The sequence below is a fragment of the Giraffa tippelskirchi genome, chromosome 7 (genome assembly GCF_054371585.1).
Source record: "Giraffa tippelskirchi isolate mGirTip1 chromosome 7, T2T-mGirTip1v1.2.pri, whole genome shotgun sequence".
NCBI classification, from domain to species: domain Eukaryota; kingdom Metazoa; phylum Chordata; class Mammalia; order Artiodactyla; family Giraffidae; genus Giraffa; species Giraffa tippelskirchi.
The window spans coordinates 136,220,014-136,237,555 of NC_137281.1; the positions used below are offsets into that span (position 1 = coordinate 136,220,014).

The 17,542-nt window shown below is 41.5% G+C and overlaps 1 protein-coding gene across 4 annotated transcripts in view; it reads right to left on the minus strand.

Annotated features, from left to right (window-relative positions):
* Nucleotides 1-17,542, minus strand: part of WDR89 (WD repeat domain 89) — a 45,998-nt gene that overhangs the window by 8,865 nt on the left and 19,591 nt on the right. Inside the window, exon 1 of one of the 4 annotated variants that reach the window (XM_081509867.1) lies at nt 12,812-12,929. The exons of the other annotated variants lie outside the window; for them this stretch is intronic. The gene's annotated coding sequence lies outside the window, so the exon portion shown is untranslated. Of the gene's footprint in view, nt 1-12,811; nt 12,930-17,542 lie in introns of those variants that run through there. 4 annotated transcript variants of the gene reach the window in all.

The following is a 17,542-nucleotide window of genomic DNA, read 5'->3' on the forward strand; positions in this document are numbered from 1 at the left end:
TCTTTAAAATGGGGATAGAAATGGATATACTTGATATTGAGCACCTTTTATAGCCAAGTAAAATACTAAATGATGGAGATTCAGATGAGAAACACACTTGCTGCCTTCAAAAGGTTGGGAGAAAGACCAGGAAACAATTACAACATGCGGTGCTGATACAAGGACATAAGAAATCATGGAACACCAAACAGAAGGATGTAGTGGACATAATCCTTGGCATAAAAAAAAAAAAAAGCAAATATTGATTTCCTTTCTAATAAATTTTCATTTGATTTGCCTTATTTCATTTCACATTCATGTTTTAAAAACTACCATCGTACAGCTTTATAAAAAAATGAAAGTCTGTTACTTTTATATTAAAATTATTCTTAAAAAACGAATCAATATGGAAAATTTCACGAACACAAATATCAAATCAATAACTCTCAATTCTGAACAAACCTTTGACATTTGTGTTCATGAAATTTTCCATATTGATTCTTTTTTTAAGATTTTATTTTTCATTTCATAATGAAAAGTACATTTCTAAACAGCAAATGAACTTCAATATGTTTTAGAAGAAAATATACTGAAGTGAAACTCAAGTTCTCAGTCAACTTCTCCAAGATTCTTTTAGTTAGGTACCAATTAGAGAGGCTTAGCATCTATCCTATTAAAAATATCCTTTGATCTCCTTGGGAAAATGGCCTGAATCTATACTCTTGCCTGGAAAATCCCATGGATGGAGGAGCCTGGTAGGCTTCGGTCCATGGGGTCGCTAAGAGTCGGACACGACTGAGAGACTTCACTTTCACTTTTCCCTTTCATGCATTGGAGAAGGAAATGGCAACCCACTCCAGTGTTCTTGCCTGGAGAATCCCAGGGACGGTGAAGCCTGGTGGGGACGGCGGAGCCTGGTGGGCTGCCGTCTATGGGGTCGCACAGAGTCGGACACGACTGAGGTGACTTAGCAGCAGCAGCTAGGTCTCAGACAGGGAAACTAGAAGATGAACCTAAAGCAACAAATAGTGCCCAAAAGTAAAGAAGTGATTTAAAAAAAAGACACAAGAGCTATGATCTCCCACTGGTCACTCGAGACCAATTTGAACAACAAAATAACACTGGATTATAACCTAAAGGATAAGATAAAAAAGAATAAATAGCCATGAATCCATATTGATAAAAATGACTCTCCTCTCCTGGAGTATAGGCTGGACTTGCTTCCAAAGAACAGAGTAAGGAAAGAGTAAGAAGAGACTTTAATTAGAGAAAACCAGAAGATACCACCTTAAAAAACCAATCAAGGTTAACATCACTGGTGGTAAATTATGTTGATGTCACTTGCCCCCTGATGTGATGTGATGAGAAAGACTTTACTTCTGTGACATCCTTCTCAAAATTTCACGTGTCTGAGTGCTAAGTCACTTCAGTTGTGTCTGACTCTTTGCAACCCTATGGACTGTAGCCCACCGGTTTTCTCTGTCCATGGGATTCTCCAGGCAAGAATACTGGGGTAGATTGCCATGCCCTCCTTCAGGGGATCTTCCCGACCCCGGGGTGGAACCTGTGTCTCCTGCGGCTCCTGCACTGCAGGCAGATTCTTTACCACTGAGCCACTGGGGAAGCCCCCAAAATTCATAACCCCAGCCTATTCTTGAGAAAACATCAAACTCAACTGAGGGACAACCTACAAATATGTGGCTAGTACTCTTCAAGTTTCAAAGTCATGAAAAAGAAGGAAGGTCTGAGAGATTGGTGGTATTCTTGATTAGATTAGTGGTATTCTTGATTAGATTCTTAACCAAAAAAAGAATATCAGCAGGAAAACTGGTTAAATCCAGATAAATTCTGTACTTTAGTCAACAGTATTATACCAGTGTTAATTCTGGTTTTGACAAATGCATCATGGTTATGTGAAGGGTACAGAAGGGTGAAGGAGGGCTGCCTACTATATTTCTAAGGTCTCCACACTGAGTTTAGGACATGAGAAGCAGCCCACAGGAATAGATACACCTGGGATTTGGTACAGGACATTCACGGGATCCCAGAAGGGAAAAGAGTCCAGGTCCCCCCAGCAAAGATTGCCTCAGCCCTAGACTGTGATGACTTTTTGCCAGTAGTAGTGAAGCAATGGTTATATTTGGGTCAGGTGATCAAAAGGTGATGCCTTCTTTACCTTCTCTTCACCCATCTGCTGGCTGGATGCAGAGGATTCCAAGGCCCTAAGAATGGCTGAGTCAGGCTTCCCTGGTGGTGCAGTGGATAGGAATCCACTTGCCAGTGCACAAATCACAGGTTCGATCCCTGGTCCAGGAAGATCCCACAAGCCACAGGGCAACTAAGCCTGAGTGCCACAACTACTGAAGCCCGCACACCGAGAGTCTGTGCTCTGCACCAAGAGATGCCACCGCAGTGAGAAACCCGAGCACCTCAAGGAAGACTCAGTGCGACCAAAAAAAAAGAATGGCTGAGTCGTAAAATGAAAGGAGTCTGATTCTGCCAATCACCACATGAAAGGCTGACTGCATCCGTTCATCAGCAGTATAGATGCTACTTGAAAGACGTAGTTCAAAAAACTCCACAGCATAATGACTCCAACGTTTTAATATCATTCATCTTTTCTTTGGGTTAACTCAAAGGGAATTTGCAAAGGAACTCATATACCTAAATTCTAGCTATTTGTTTCATTTTGTGTTTTTGTTAATTAAACCCAAGTTAAATGCAATACTATTCAGAGAAAATGTATACTAATAAATACTATATAAAATATATAAATACTATATTTAATAAAAGTATTCCTATTCATGCATGCTTCTGTTCAGCTTATCTGTATATACCCAAGAAAGGTCTTGGAATAATGTTCACAAAATGTATTTCAAGTATCTGGAGTGTGTGTGTGTATGGAGGGAATATGTTGCTTTCTTTTCAGTACTTTTCTATATTAAAATTTTTAACAATGATGATATAATCCCATAAGTCCTATTATGTTCACTAAACTGATAAAAGCACAGCTAACATGCAGCTAACCTAGAGGGTGGGATGGGGTGGGAGGGGGGAGGGAGGTGCTGAAAAAGCTGGCTTCTGAACTCAAGTATTCTTGTTCCAGAGCCCAGACACACAATAAACTCCTATACTATACTGTCTCGATCGTAAGCACTTAGCATATTTTTTAGAAATAGGTGTAGGCTATGTTGCTGCTGCTGCTGCTAAATCGCTTCAGTCGTGTCCAATGCTGTGCGACCCCATAGACGGCAGCCCACCAGGCTCCTCGGTCCACAGGATTCCCTAGGCAAGAACACCGGAATGGGTTGCCATTTCCTTCTCCGTAGGCTATGTTATCTGTATAATAAACATACATTACACTTATTTTTTTAAGGGAAGGGGTGTTTGCAGAGAATTTGGAAGAAGTAACTGCTAATATCTCATGTCATGTGCTATTGGCAAGGTCAATGGCAAACAGGAAAAATCTAATGGTAGTTACAAAAGTTCTAATAAAGAACAGTTACTCATATGCATTACCAATATGTCCTAGAGAATACCTTGGGATAAAAAGCAAGCATTGGTTTAATGTCAGCTGAACATTTCTCAGAAAACTTTTACATAACAAATGTAGAGAAATTTGTGTGTATGTTTTAAACTAACGAGAATTGGCTTTAAAACAATTTATCAAGAAACCATTTGCTTTATTTTTTTAAATTTATTTTTAATTGAAGGCTAATTGCTTTACAATACTGGTTTCTGCCACATGCCAACATGAATCAGCCATAGATATACATACGTCCCCTCCCTCTTGAACCTCCCTCCTATCTCCCACCCCATCCAACCCCTCTAGGTTGTCAAAGAACCATTTGTTTTAAATTGGGCAGAAGTGCTACATATTTAATGGAAGGTATGCTAAACTGACATCTGCTACAATTTCAGTGTAATTTCAAATATCATATTCATTAATGACTGAGACTTATAACATCTTTGTAAATTAATCCTGCTTAGTGAGCCTGAATATGCTATTCTTCCTCACACGAATGTTCAAGATACTGGTTGCAGCAACATATGGCACTTTATGCATTAAATACACTAAAATTCTTAGGGAGAGCACAGTTTTTAAAGTGCAGAAATTTGTTACCAAGGGAAGGGGGGGAGGGGGTAGGAAGGAATGACATACATACACTCTCTCAAGCAGTATGAGATTATCCTTCAGCTTCCAGATATAATATTCAAAGTATCTTTTAAAAAACAGACATTTTCCTCAGTAACATCTTGAGGTGTCCAGCTTCTCAAGTAAATCTTCCACCCCAAATCCACCCTTTATAGTAAGTCTATGAACACCCAGCTTCTTTCAACAAGAACAATAAATTGCCTTTGCCTTTCCAGAACAACCAGCTGGTGAACCAAAAAGAGAGGAACTAAACTTCCCCAATCACCAGATGTCTTAATTTGGAACAGACAGTAGCAACGTGGAAGAGTTCACATCTTGAATTGGTACTCTATGTTTACTACTTCTTTTTATAATTCTCAATAGATGCTTTTAAAAATTAAGTAAACGTTCTTCTTAATAACTGCAAAAAGAAAATGGAAGATAGGAGAGAGAACAAAAAGAATCATGGCTTATAACAGAATGATGTTAACATCAAAGAACCAGCCATTTGAATACTGTTACAGTTAGAAACTGATAAGCAATATCATAAAATCCTTATTCAGTAATTCAGAAATAATTCTTGAATGGCTGACACGACAGGCCTAAAACACAATGGATTTAGCAAAGAACACAGGCAAAGTCCCTGCTCTCAAAAGAGGGTGGTGAGGAGCCAGACAGATACACAGATGATTATAATGGGAACCGTGCATGCGTGCTAAGCCACCTCAGTTGTGTCCAACTCTGTGAGACCCTGTGGACTATAGCCTGCCAGGCTCCTCTGTCCATGGGATTTTCCAGGCAAGAATATTGGAGTGGCAATATTGGTTGCCATTTCCTTCTCCAGGGGATCTTCCCAACCCGGGTATGGAACCTGCGTCTCTTATGTCTCCTGCATTGGCAAGTACGTTCTTTATCACTAGCACCACCTGGGAAGTCCTAATGGAAACAGTAATAAGTATTATAAAAAATAATGTGTAAGACAAGACATGAGACAGGAAGAGCCTTTTACTTATTTTATTTTAGATTTTTTTTTTTTTTTGATGTGGATGGTTTTTGAAGTCTTTATTGAACTTGTTACAGTATTGCTTCTGTTTTATGTTTTGGCATTTTGGCCACAAGGCACATGGGATCTTAGCTCCCCAACCAGGGAGATGGAACCTGAACCCCTTGCCTTAGAAGGTGAAGTCCTAACCCCTGGACTGCCAGGGGAGTCCCAGCAAGAGCCTTTTAGATTTGCTCATTAGAGGCAAGCCTCTCTCATGAAGGTGACATTTGAGCCGAGACCAGAATAAAATTCGGAAGCAAAGTATTGGACCATATGAGCCAAGAGCCTCCTGGGCAAAGAAAAACAGCAAGTGGGCTGGAGCAGCTAAAGCTGCTTCAGGGAAAGAAAGTGGCGTAAGAATTATGGTTGAAGAGGTAGCTGGAGTCAGAGAAGAGCTTTGCAGGCCATGGTAAGGACTTCAGCTTTTGCTTTCAAGTTAAGAAAGCAAGCCACTGCAGGTTGACAGCAGGTCAGAGACGTTTGTGACCGATTCCTTGGCCGGCTGCAGCCTGGAGAACACACCTTTGGGCAAGAATGAGGCAGTGAAAAGGCTTGTGCACAGTTGTGGACAAGAGATATGAAAACAGGGAGAAGTGGCTGGATTGTGGCCGTAATTATGAAAGAGGAATAAACAGAATTTTCTCATTGGACTTCAAGAGGGTATGAGAAGAAGTGTCAAAGATGACTCTTAGGTTTCTGGCCTCAGGGACAAGGTGAATAGACCGTTGGCATGTTACTTTTAGGATAATTATTAGCATTTAGGACAATTACAAGATGATTAATTAGATAATCATCTAGTTGTTTAAATAGTCTTTATAAACTGTGGAGCCTATGTGCATGCTAAGTCGCTTCAGTAGTGTCCAACTCTTTGCGACCCTATGTAGCCTGCCAGGCTCCTCTGTCCATGGGATTCTCCAGGCAAGAATACTGGAGTGGGACTTCCCTGGTGGTGGAGTGGCTAAGACTCCATGCTCCCAATGCAGGGGCTGGGGTTCAATCCCTTGTCAGGGAACTAGATCTCACATGCTGCAGCTAAGACCCAGAACAGTCAAATAAATAAATAAAAATAAATATTACTTTAAAAAAAAAGAATACTGGAGTGGGTTGCCATGCCCTCCTCCAGGGGATCTTCCTGACCCAGGGAAATCTGCATCTCTTATGTTTCCTGCATTGGCAGGAGGGTTCTTTACCACTGTGCCACCTGGGAAGCTCATAAATTGTGGTATTGATATATTAATATAACAGAATTATACACAGCAAAGAAACCAGAAAGCCACAAACCACCAGTATATGTAACAAGGTGGATGAACCTCAAAACTGTTTAGTGATAGAAGCCTGGCACAACAAGATGCTACGGGATTTCACTGATACAAAGTTTAAGAACAGAAAAAACAAATCTGTAATGGTAGCAATCGGAATACTGCTTATCTTTTGGTGGGATCCAGACTGAGAAATAGAGCAAGAGGACTTCTGAGTGGTGATTATATGCAGATGTATACAAATTTGAAAAAACAGGCCATCATGGAGCATAATGACCTTCTGCCTCCATCAAGATTCTCATTCTGAGTAAAAAGGAACAAGTCTACTGCTGGAGGAGGAAGGGTGAGGTGAGAAATCTGGTGAGAAACCCCCTATCTGGCACAGCACAGCAGTGCCTGCCTAAAGCTGTGAGTGGAGGAGGGACAATGAGGAAAGCCCTCCAGCATCCCAACACTGCAGGCTCAGTCCCTAAGTCGTGTTTTGACTCTTTGCAACCCCATGGACTGTAGCCCACCAGGCTCCTCTGTCCATAGCATTTTTTAGGCAAGAATACCGAAATGGATTGTCCCATCCTCCCTCAGGGGATCTTTCCAGCCCAGGGATTGAACCCGCATCTTCTGCCTTGGCAGGAGGTTTCTTTACCACTGAGCCACCTGGGAAATCCCATGGACAGAGGAGCCTAGTGGGCTACAGTCAATGGGGTTGCAAAAGAGTTGGACAAGACTTAGCGACTAAACAACAACAACATACTAACTTACAACTCAACACTGCAGTGGCTTATTAATATCAGATAAAGGAGAGGTCTGAACAACGACTATTAATTCACTTAAAATTGTCATAGACCTAAATGTGAGGGCAAGAACTACAAAACTTCTAGGTAAGAAGTAGGGAAGTTATGACCCTGGGTTAGGTGAAGATTTCCTAGTACACAAAAGCACAAACCAGCAAAGAAAAGCTTAAATTAATCAAAATTTAAACCTTTTGCTTTTTGAAAATTGGTTAAGAAAATAAAATGTCAATCTAGAAGAAGTGAAGCTCAAGTTACCAGAAATCAAGTTTATTTGGGAACAGCAGAGGAACTGCAATTCGGGACACCAAGCTGTAGCAAATTACAGACAAGCCTGTTGAGGTTTAGGGTGGGTTGCTTTTGTGAACTAAGTGTGCAAAAGGGGACAGTCCTGCTGGGAGACACGCAGAGAGTTTACTGGCTCGAACATGGGAAGAAAGTTTTAGAGGATGCTCATTGGTCACAAGTTAAGCTTCAATAAATCTGTAAAACTGATAATCCTGTATACAGCTTTATACAGTCAGCAAAAACAAGACCAGGAGCTGACTGTGGCTCAGATCATGAACTCCTTATTGCCAAATTCAGACTTAAATTGAAGAAAGTAGGGAAAACCACTAGACCATTCAGGTATGACCTAAATCAAATCCCTTATGATTATACAGTGGAAGTGACAAACAGATTCGAGGGATTAGATTGGATAGACAGACTGCCTAAAGAACCATGGACGGATGTTCCTGACATTGTACAGGAGGCAGGGATCAAGACCATTCGCAAGATAAAGAAATGCAAGAAGGCAAAATGGTTGTCTGAGGAGGCCTTACAAATAGCTGAGAAAAGAAGAGAAGCTAAAGGCAAAGGAGAAAAGGAAAGACATACCCATTTGAATGCAGAATTCCAAAGAATAGCAAGGAGAGATAAGAAAGACTTCCTAAGTGATCAATGCAAAGAAATAGAGGAAAACAATAGAATGGGAAATGATGGGCACAATAAAGGACAGAAATGGTATGGACCTAACAGAAGCAGAAGATACTAAGAAGAGGTGGCAATAATACACAGAACTATAGAAAAACGATCTTCATGACCCAGATAACCACGATGGTGTGATCATTCACCTACAGTCAGACATTCTGGAATGCAAAGTCAAGTGGGCCTTAGGAAGCATCACTAAGAACAAAGCTAGTGGAGGTGATGGAATTCCAGTTGAGTTATTTCAAATCCTAAAAGAGGATGCTGTGAAAGTGCTGCACTCAGTATGCCAGCAAATTTGGGAAAACTCAGCAGTGGTCAGAGGACTGGAAAAGGTCAGTTTTCATTCCAATCCCAAAGAAAGGCAATGTCAAAAAATGCTCAAACTACCGCAAATTGCACTCATCTCACACGCTAGCAAAGGAATGCTCAAAATTCTCCAAGCCAGGCTTCAATAGTATGTGAACCGTGAACTTCCAGATGTTCAATCTGGATTTAGAAAAGGCAGAGGAGCCAGAGATCAACTTAAAGAGATGAGAATACTAGACCACTTGACTTGCCTCCTGAGAAATCTGTATGTAGGTCAAAAGCAACAGTTAGAATTGGACATAGAACAACAGACTGGTACCAAATCAGGAAAGGAGTACATCTAGGCTGTATACTGTCACCCTGCGTATTTAACTTATATGCAGAGTACATCATGAGAAATGCTGGGCTGGATGAAGCACTAGCTGGAATCAAGATTGCTGGGAGAATTATCAATAACCTCTGATATGCAGATGACACCATCCTAATGGCAGAAAGCAAAGAAGAACTAAAGAGCCTCTTGATAAAAGTGAAAGAGGAGAGTGAAAAAATTGGCTTAAAACTCAACAGTCAGAAAACTAAGATCATGACATCCAGTCCTATCACTTCATGGCAAATAAATAGGGAAACAATGGAAATAGTGACAGACTTTATTTTGGGGGGGCTCCAAAATCACTGCAGATGATGACTAAGCCATGAAATTAAAAGATGCTTGCTCCTTGGAAAAAAAGCTATGACCAACCTAGACAGCATATTAAAAAGCAGAGACAGGGACTTCTCTGGTGGTCCAGTGGCTGGGACTCTGTGCTCCCAATGAAAGGGCCGCAGGTTTGATCCCTGGTCAGGGAACTGGACCCCACATGCTGAAACTAAGAGTTGTATGCCACACCCAGTACAGCCAAATAAGTAAATAATAAAACATTAAAAAAAAAAAAAAAGCAGAGACATTACTTTGCCAACAAAGGTCCATCTAGTCAAAGCTATAGTTTTTCAAGTAGTCATGTATGGTTGTAAGAGTTGGACTATAAAGAAAGCTGAGCGCAGAAGAATTGATGCTTTTGAACTGTGGTGTTGGAGAAGACTCTTGAGAGTCCCTTGGACTGCAAGAGATCCAACCAGTCAATCCTAAAGGAAATCAGTCCTGAATATTCACTGCAAGGACTGATGCTGAAGCTGAAGCTCCAATACTTTGGCCACCTGATGCAAAGAGCTGACTCATTTGAAAAGACCCTGATACTGGGAAAGATTGAAGGCAGGAGGAGAAGGGGACGACAGAGGATGAGATGGTTGGATGGCATCACTGACTCGATGGACATGAGTTTGAGTAAGCTCCGGGAGTTGGTGATAGACAGGGAAGCTTGGCATGCTGTAGTCCATGGGGTCACAAAGAGTCAGGACACGACTGAGTGACTGAACTGAACTGATAATTCTCTAAGTCGGGTATTTATGGGAAATTAGTCTCTCAGTCTTTAAAATTTGCTTTTCTGAGGGCACATGCATGGGTCTCCATTTCATATCCTCTGGTTCCATTTTAGATTAAAATCCTTTTACTCTCTCCTCATTTGAGCAAGATCTTTCACAGAAAAGTATTGTTAATCAACCTCGGTATTTGTTTAGTCTGAGATGTTGCTAGATGTTGGGCTGTGTATCCCTTGAAGCTTCAGAGGACCATCCTAAGATACTCTGTCCCATAGAAGAGGGCATGGCAAGTTGATTTTTTGCCTCATTTAAACATGGAGACTCTCTGTCACACTCCTCCAAGGGAGTCAATTTGGTTTCATGGTCAATTAAGCCTCAGGATAAGCCTTAGGAACTTTATTCTGTACATATATCTGAGAGAAAGGCATTTGCCTATTGAAACAAGACAGTAGAAATTTCATTAGAAGGATTATACTCAGGGTCAGAAGTCCAATTATAGCTACTGACTGGAACAAACTCAATCAGTTTCCCCAGCTACCTATACTTAATAGTTTGAAAATGTCTTAAGTCCTAGGGCTTGGCCTATTTCAGTTAAGAGACTGATATTGTCCATCATTTTTAGTTTGTGCACTGTGTTTCCCTATTAACATAAAAATAGCATTCTTCCCAGAGTAAAACACAGGTTCCTCCCTACTGTGCAGTAAGGAGCTTTAGGGCTCTGTGGTTTTGTAAGACTACTTTTGCTAGGCTGTCTTTCTGGGTTTGCTGCTATTCAAAAGCTCTAACAGAAGCACTGAAGGTAGTTCCCATGACTATGGAGAGGTTTCGACTTGCTTTTCCACATCCTATTACTCTAACCCAAGGGGGGAAAAGACAGTCAAAGACACACTCAAATCCCTTTCTAACTACTACAGGGTTAATAGAGGGCATCCATCCAAAATTATATCCATCCTAGTTTTTTTAGTTTTCACATTGATTTCACATTGATTTTCACATTTAGTTTTACACTGATATTTTAGTTTTCACATTTTATTAAAATTAAACCCCTATCATAAACATAATATGGTGTGTTAATTTTTTTGCAATGTGAATTACTCAAAACTTTGCAGATTAAAACAATAAGTGTTCGTTATTGCACACAGTTTCCGAGAGTAAGAGAGGGGCTTAGGCGCGTGTTTCTGACCCAGGGTCTTACATGAAGCTACAGTCAAGATGGTGGCCAAGACTGTGGTCAGCTGAAGGCTTGCCTGATGCTGGAGGACTTCCTTCCCCAGAATGCTTTCTCACGGTGGATGAGGCCTCACCTCTTTACTGGTTATTGGCAGGATGCCTAAGTTCCAGATCAGATGGATCTCTTCACAGGACTACTTGAGTGTCCTCAAGATGTGGCAACTGACTTTCCCCAGAAGATGTGATCCAAGAGAGAGACAGAGAGAAAGCACACACACACACACACACACAAAGCCACTATGCCTTTCATGATCTGGTCCTGAAAACCACCCTGTCACTTTTGCCACATTTTACTTGATAGATGAGAGTCACTAACCACAGCCCACTTAAGGTAGGACAATTAGGTTCCACCTATTGAAAGGAAGAATATCTAAGAATTTATGGATACATTTGTTTTAAATTCGCAACAATCGCTTTACAACTTTAACTGAACAAAAGGTTCACGTGCTCCTTTAAGTTGTGAGGAGAAAGAACCCAAGTGGGTTCTTCCAGTAGAAGGGAAGGTTTTTCTGACTCTGGCCTCAGGAGTGAGGGAAACAACTCTGCAGTGTCCCTTCCGTTTAAGGGGGAATGTGGAATGCGTATTTCTTCCACACAGAAAGAAATAACCAGTGTTTTCTGAAGAAAGGGCATAAGTGGGCCCTTTAGCCCAGGTACTTTTTTTCCTCTGATAAAAGAAGAGTTATCAAGGCAATGGCACCCTACTCCAGTCCTCTTGCCTGGAGAATCCCAGGGACGGGGGAGCCTGGTGGGCTGCAGTCCATGGAGTCGCTAAGAGTCGGACACGACTGAGTGATTTCACTTTCACTTTCATGCATTGGAGAAGGAACTGGCAACCCACTCCATTGTTCTTGCCTGGAGAATCCCAGGGACAGGGGAGCCTGGTGGGCTGCCGTCTATGGGGTCGCACAGAGTCAGACACTACTGAAGCGACTTAGCAGCAGCAGCAGCATGACCAAAAACAGTCATTTATATGTAGTGCATGATAGTCAGCATGGTGGAAATGGCTATAAGAAGATCTTAAACTTCTATATGTTTGGAATAATGAGAGAGTTGGATTGTTGTGGGTGAGGTTCTGATGGAGGCCTGGGCAATCTCCAGGGAGAATGTACATCCCCACCACTTCCTAGATTTCTCATCGACCAAACTATCAGTGAATGGAAGGACACCCACTGGCCAGCCCCCAGTATCATTACTTTCATTGCCCCACCACAAAGTTTTTACCAGTCCCATTAACATTTTCGAAACACAAAGGAAGATTTTGGGTAAGAGTCCAGACTTGAGTGAGGGGTATTCCTTTGTGGGTGGGGGGCACCCAATGGAATGTTGTAATGTCTGGTGCCAATTTGCCAGAAGGAAGAATGTGTGACAATTCAAACGGACCAAAGGAAAATACTACATCTCTGCCAGAGAGACCTTGTCATCCTTCTAAGGATAATGGTCAGGGTACCAGTTCAGGTTCATCACCTCTGGCACAAATCAAACCATCAGTAAGGTTGGTAGAATCTGGGAGTTTTCCTAAGCAGGGAACCAAGGGATGTGCTAAAGCTAAATGAGGGGGCAGCAAGAAATCCAGAGAAAGGACTACTAGAACTTTAAGCAGCATGACACAGGCCTGGTCTGCTTATCTCGGGAAAGCTGTCTATTTCTGATGTCATCCGCTTCAGTCATTAGAAAATTTTACCTTTGAATCACCAGTTAGGTTGCAGATCCACTTTTTATAGAAGAGACACACGAATTCAGGAGTCCACCCCTTGGAGCTTAGCGACACAGGTGATAATCAGCAACACCTGTGAGGGGCCCTTCAACAAGGTTGGAAGGAAACTTTATGGAGATGCCTTTTCCAATAGAGCTGGCTGCAAATGTGGTATTTGACATCTTTGTCTCCTGGGAGCATGCCATGGAAAGATTATTTTTCCAAAGCATTATTATTCTCAGTGGATTTAATTACACCTTTGCAAAACTGAAATAGATCCCCTTTTTATTATTTGTAGGTCAAAGGAAGCAGGGACTGTCCTGTAATTATTTCAAAGGATAAGAGCTTATGAATCCTGAATGGACTGGGTCTAAGATTTAGAAGAACCAGCAGAAAAAATTTTGGCTGAGGTATTTGGAGGTTTTTAACTAATTTAGCCAATGGATCTTGATAATTCCATTTGAATGTTCAACTAGTCCTAAAGAGTGAGGATGATAAGCAGAATGAAAATGTTGCAGAACTGGCCAGATGGCACAGATATGTCAAAGTACTTGTTCTGTAAAGTGGGTTCACTATGGAGTTCCAGGGAGGCTCCTCAAATGGAAATAATCTTTTTTAAAAGAACATTAGCTATAGAAGAGGAAGTTGCCTCTCTACATGGAAGTGCTTCAGTCCCTGTGAAAACCTTCAAACCTGCAAGCCCAATATATTTGTATTCACGAGACAGGCACTATTGTATGAAATCCATCTGCCAGACCTCAGATGGTCTTTTGGGTAAATCAATATGTCCCCAGCAGTGTAGATAGTCTTCTCTGAGTTGGATTTAGGACAGGTAGAACAAACAAGACATGTGCTTTCTGTGGCCCTGCCAATGTTTCTCCACCAAGATTCATTCATAAATGTTACCGTTTTCTCATTGGACCAAGGTTTAATTCATGTATGGTGGTTAATAAGGGAAATCTTAGATTTTCTTGGCAGGACCAAATTATTACTGGGTCCAAACCAAAGTCCCTTTAATTGACAGGACCAACAGCCTTTAGATTTCCAATCCTGTTTTTCTTTCAGAGGCCAACTGTTGTACTTTCCTGGCTAGTGCCTTTAGGTCTTCACAGGGGGAGTAGCCTTCTGGACCATGATAGAGGCATGGTTTATAGATCTCCAGAAAGGTGGCATGTTTTTTTGCAGGAATATTGGTGAGGTTGTTTCCTTTGGCTTCCAGAAATCAGACTTGGAATGCTCAGGGACTTTAATGATAGCTAGAGGTGCTGGCAGCAGTCTGGCAGCCAACAAATTCTGGACATAAGAGCCATTCTTAATTTTATCTCCACTAGAAGAAAGGAAACCCCACTGTTTCATAATGTTACAAAGTCATGGGCTATCCCAAAGGCCTATCAACTATATGTATAGATGCTGGCCACTTGCCTTTGGCTAAAACACACTGAGTGACAGCATATATATAATTCAGCTTGTCGGACTGAAGTGGCTGAAGGGAAGAGTACAGCCCCAGTGACCTGGAAGATGGCTGACACTGCCTACCTGGCACAAAATTTGCCCTTCTCATTTTTTAGGCAATAGCCATCAATAAACCAGATTACCATTCACCAAGGAGGTTTCTTGTAAGTCATCATGAGGGGTCAAGAGGTGATCCATCAAAGTCAGAGAAACATGGGGAATTTCATCAGTGCAAGAGGGAAGAAGGAGAGCAGGGTTGAGACTGTTAGAGTGAATAAGAGTGATATGAGGGGAGGTAAGTAAGAGGATTTCATAGGTGGTAAGATGGCTCGCTGAAAGATGTTGAGTGTGGCATGAAATTTAAGAGGCTCAACAGGCTAAGGTACAAAGATGATTAAAGAGGATCCTATAACGATTTCTTCAGTAGCCTTTGCTAAAGGAGTGGAAGCAGGCATAGCTCTCAGGCATGGGAGGGAGGTCAGGTCACTGTATCTAATTGTTGGCTGTGCAACCTAGAGGTTGGTGATAGCCCCATAGTTTTGGGTAAGTAATCTGAGGGTATTCCCTTCCTTCTCATATACAAAAAGGGAAAAGGGTAGCTGATAATTTAGGTGTCCAAGGGCAGGTAGACTTATTAAACTTTCCTTCAAGATCTTAAAGGTCAAGCTATCTTGATTATCCAAAACTATGGGGTCAGGCTGGTGTTCTTTAGCAGGGTATATTGGGGCTGAACCACCAAAAAGAAATTTGGGATCCAATTATGACAATGGCCAGCTAGCCCAAGAAAACCTCACAATTAACATTTGCTTTTGGGAGTTCCTTGGTGGCCCTGTGGTTAGGATCCTGGGCTTTCCCTGCCAAGGTCTAGGTTTAGCCCCTGGTCAGGGAACTGATATCCCACAAACTGCATGGCATGGCCAAAAAACCAAACCAAGAAACATTTGCTTTTATGGTTTGAAAAGTTTAAAATGCCTTGAAGCCTATCAGCATCTAGGTTGTAGCACCTGTTTTGAGATTAAGTGTCCTCAAGATTGAACCTGAGTTTGGACAAATTGTAATTTCTCCTTCAAGACTGTGTGTCCCTTAAGGGCTGAGATTTTCAGCAAATACTTCTTTTTGCAGGAAGTATTAGGAGGGCAAACGAAAAAGCAGCTCATCCAAATGCAGTAGTAAGGTGGAGCCCCTAGAGAATTTATGTCATTTAAATCAGCCTGTCACACTTGTGAGAAGTATGAAGGCCTCAGTAGAGCCTTGAGGCATGACTGTCCCGATGTACTGTTGTTCTTCTCAGGTAAAGGCAAAGAGACACTGACTATCCCTTTCAACAGGGATACTAAAAACTCACTGCCTAAACTGATTAAAATGTAAAAGGTGCTTCCAGCATGGATGGATACTAATAGCATGCAGGGATTTGAAAAGACAGGATGGCAGAGAATTACAATGTTGTTTATTGCCCTGTGGTCTTGGACAAATCTCCATTCTCAGCCACTGGGTTGTTTTTTTTTTTTTTACAGGCAAAATAAGGGTATTATTAATACAAAGATAGTACAAAAGATAGTAAGTGCCTGGGCCTTATAGTTCTCTATAATTTGCCTTATGCCCTGTAAGCTTCTTTATTCATAGGGTATTTGTTTATTCTTAGGAGAGGTTTTGTGGGGTCCACCTGGATCATAATGGCAGGGGCACTATGAATTGTGCCTCTTTCAGTTAAGGATTTTACCCAAAGATCAGGGAATTCGAAGTTTAATAGAGCAAATGAGTACAAGGTTTGGACTGCCTTGGTTTGTAGAGTGCAAATAATGGCAACGGGGGTTGAATTTTCCTGAGTGTTGAACTTAAACTCAAGAGATACTTCCACCCTTTTTTTTTTTAAATTTCCACCTTTTGAGAGAAAAAAAAAGGCAGCATTGTGTTTCTCCAGAAAAATCTCATCCCAATAAATGTTTGGGAACCAAATCACTGAGAAAAAGCAGACATTTGCCTTACAAAAGGTCCAGACCAAAAACTATGGGCTGAGAAATAGGGACACATTGCAGTTTACATTGCAGTTTACTTAAGACTCTCACTATTTGAACATACATACTACTCCAGGGAAGGGACTGTTAATTGCAGTGGGGTGGGGCACTGACAGGAGCAGTCCCCGTGCCAGTTAACACTGTAAGGAATTTGTCCCTGACCTGGAGAGTAGTTTTTCCCAGTCTACTTAATGGCAGAACAGGAACAGTCCCTGTGTGCCCCTGAAGCCCTATCATTGGCGTGGATTTGGCCATGGTTCTGAGAAGGTTGTAACTATTTGGAGTTCAATTTGTAGCAATCCTTTCCCCTGGTCAGGTTTTCTACAATAATGACACATTCTTGTAGGATGGATTTGCTTTGAAGTTTCCATCTGTTGGTGCTGTAGATTCAAAATCTTAGTTATCTTTTTTTTTTTTTCTTTCTGGAGTCATCTTATATGGTGTGAGCTAATTTATTAGCCAGATTGACAAGGTCAGGGGTGAACACTCTCTCCCCTTTGATACAGGTTCTTTTGACCACCAAGGATAAGTCCTTATGTAGGCCCTTTATACAAATGGAATTAAAAGCTACCTGAGAGGATTCAACATCTATGAAGAGTCCAGAATTTCCTTTGGAAACGGTCTGGAGTTTGTTGTAATAGTCATGGAAGGATTCAGCAGGCTTTTGGATGCATACCTGACTTTAATTCCAGTCCACAGATTTTGGGAAGGCTTCAGGGATGGCTTTGTGTAGCCGTTTGGCTCTGCCATGAGGTTAACCATATGAAAGGACTAATGGTTGGTTTAACTTAAACCCTAGAAATTGTTCAGGGTTTCCCCAAGCTGCAGTTTTAATCCACTGTGGGGCTTGACCTTCTCCAACAAGCAAGTAGACTAATTAACAGAGATTAGAGAGATGAGGTTGGTGGGTTTGGGTTACAGCATTGAATTCTTCAGCAAATATATTGGGATCCTCGGTTACCGAGGGGAAATCCTTTATTATAGCCCTTATGTTGCCCTTTGTTCATGGTGTGTAGGAAATCTAGGGCAGTTTTTAGTAGGATCCTCAGAAGGTCTAATTTTGAAAAAGAAGCTCTTAATGGGTTCTGCTTGGTGAGGAAAGTAAATTCAGAGAAGAGACTCAAGAAGGGTAAAGGGAGATATGGAGGAGGTGGAACAGTGGGGTTAGAAAGGACCTTAGTTAGCACTGAGGAAGAGACCTGGGATTTTTTTAATCCACCTTTGGTTGTTTATTTGCTTCAGTTAATTTAGA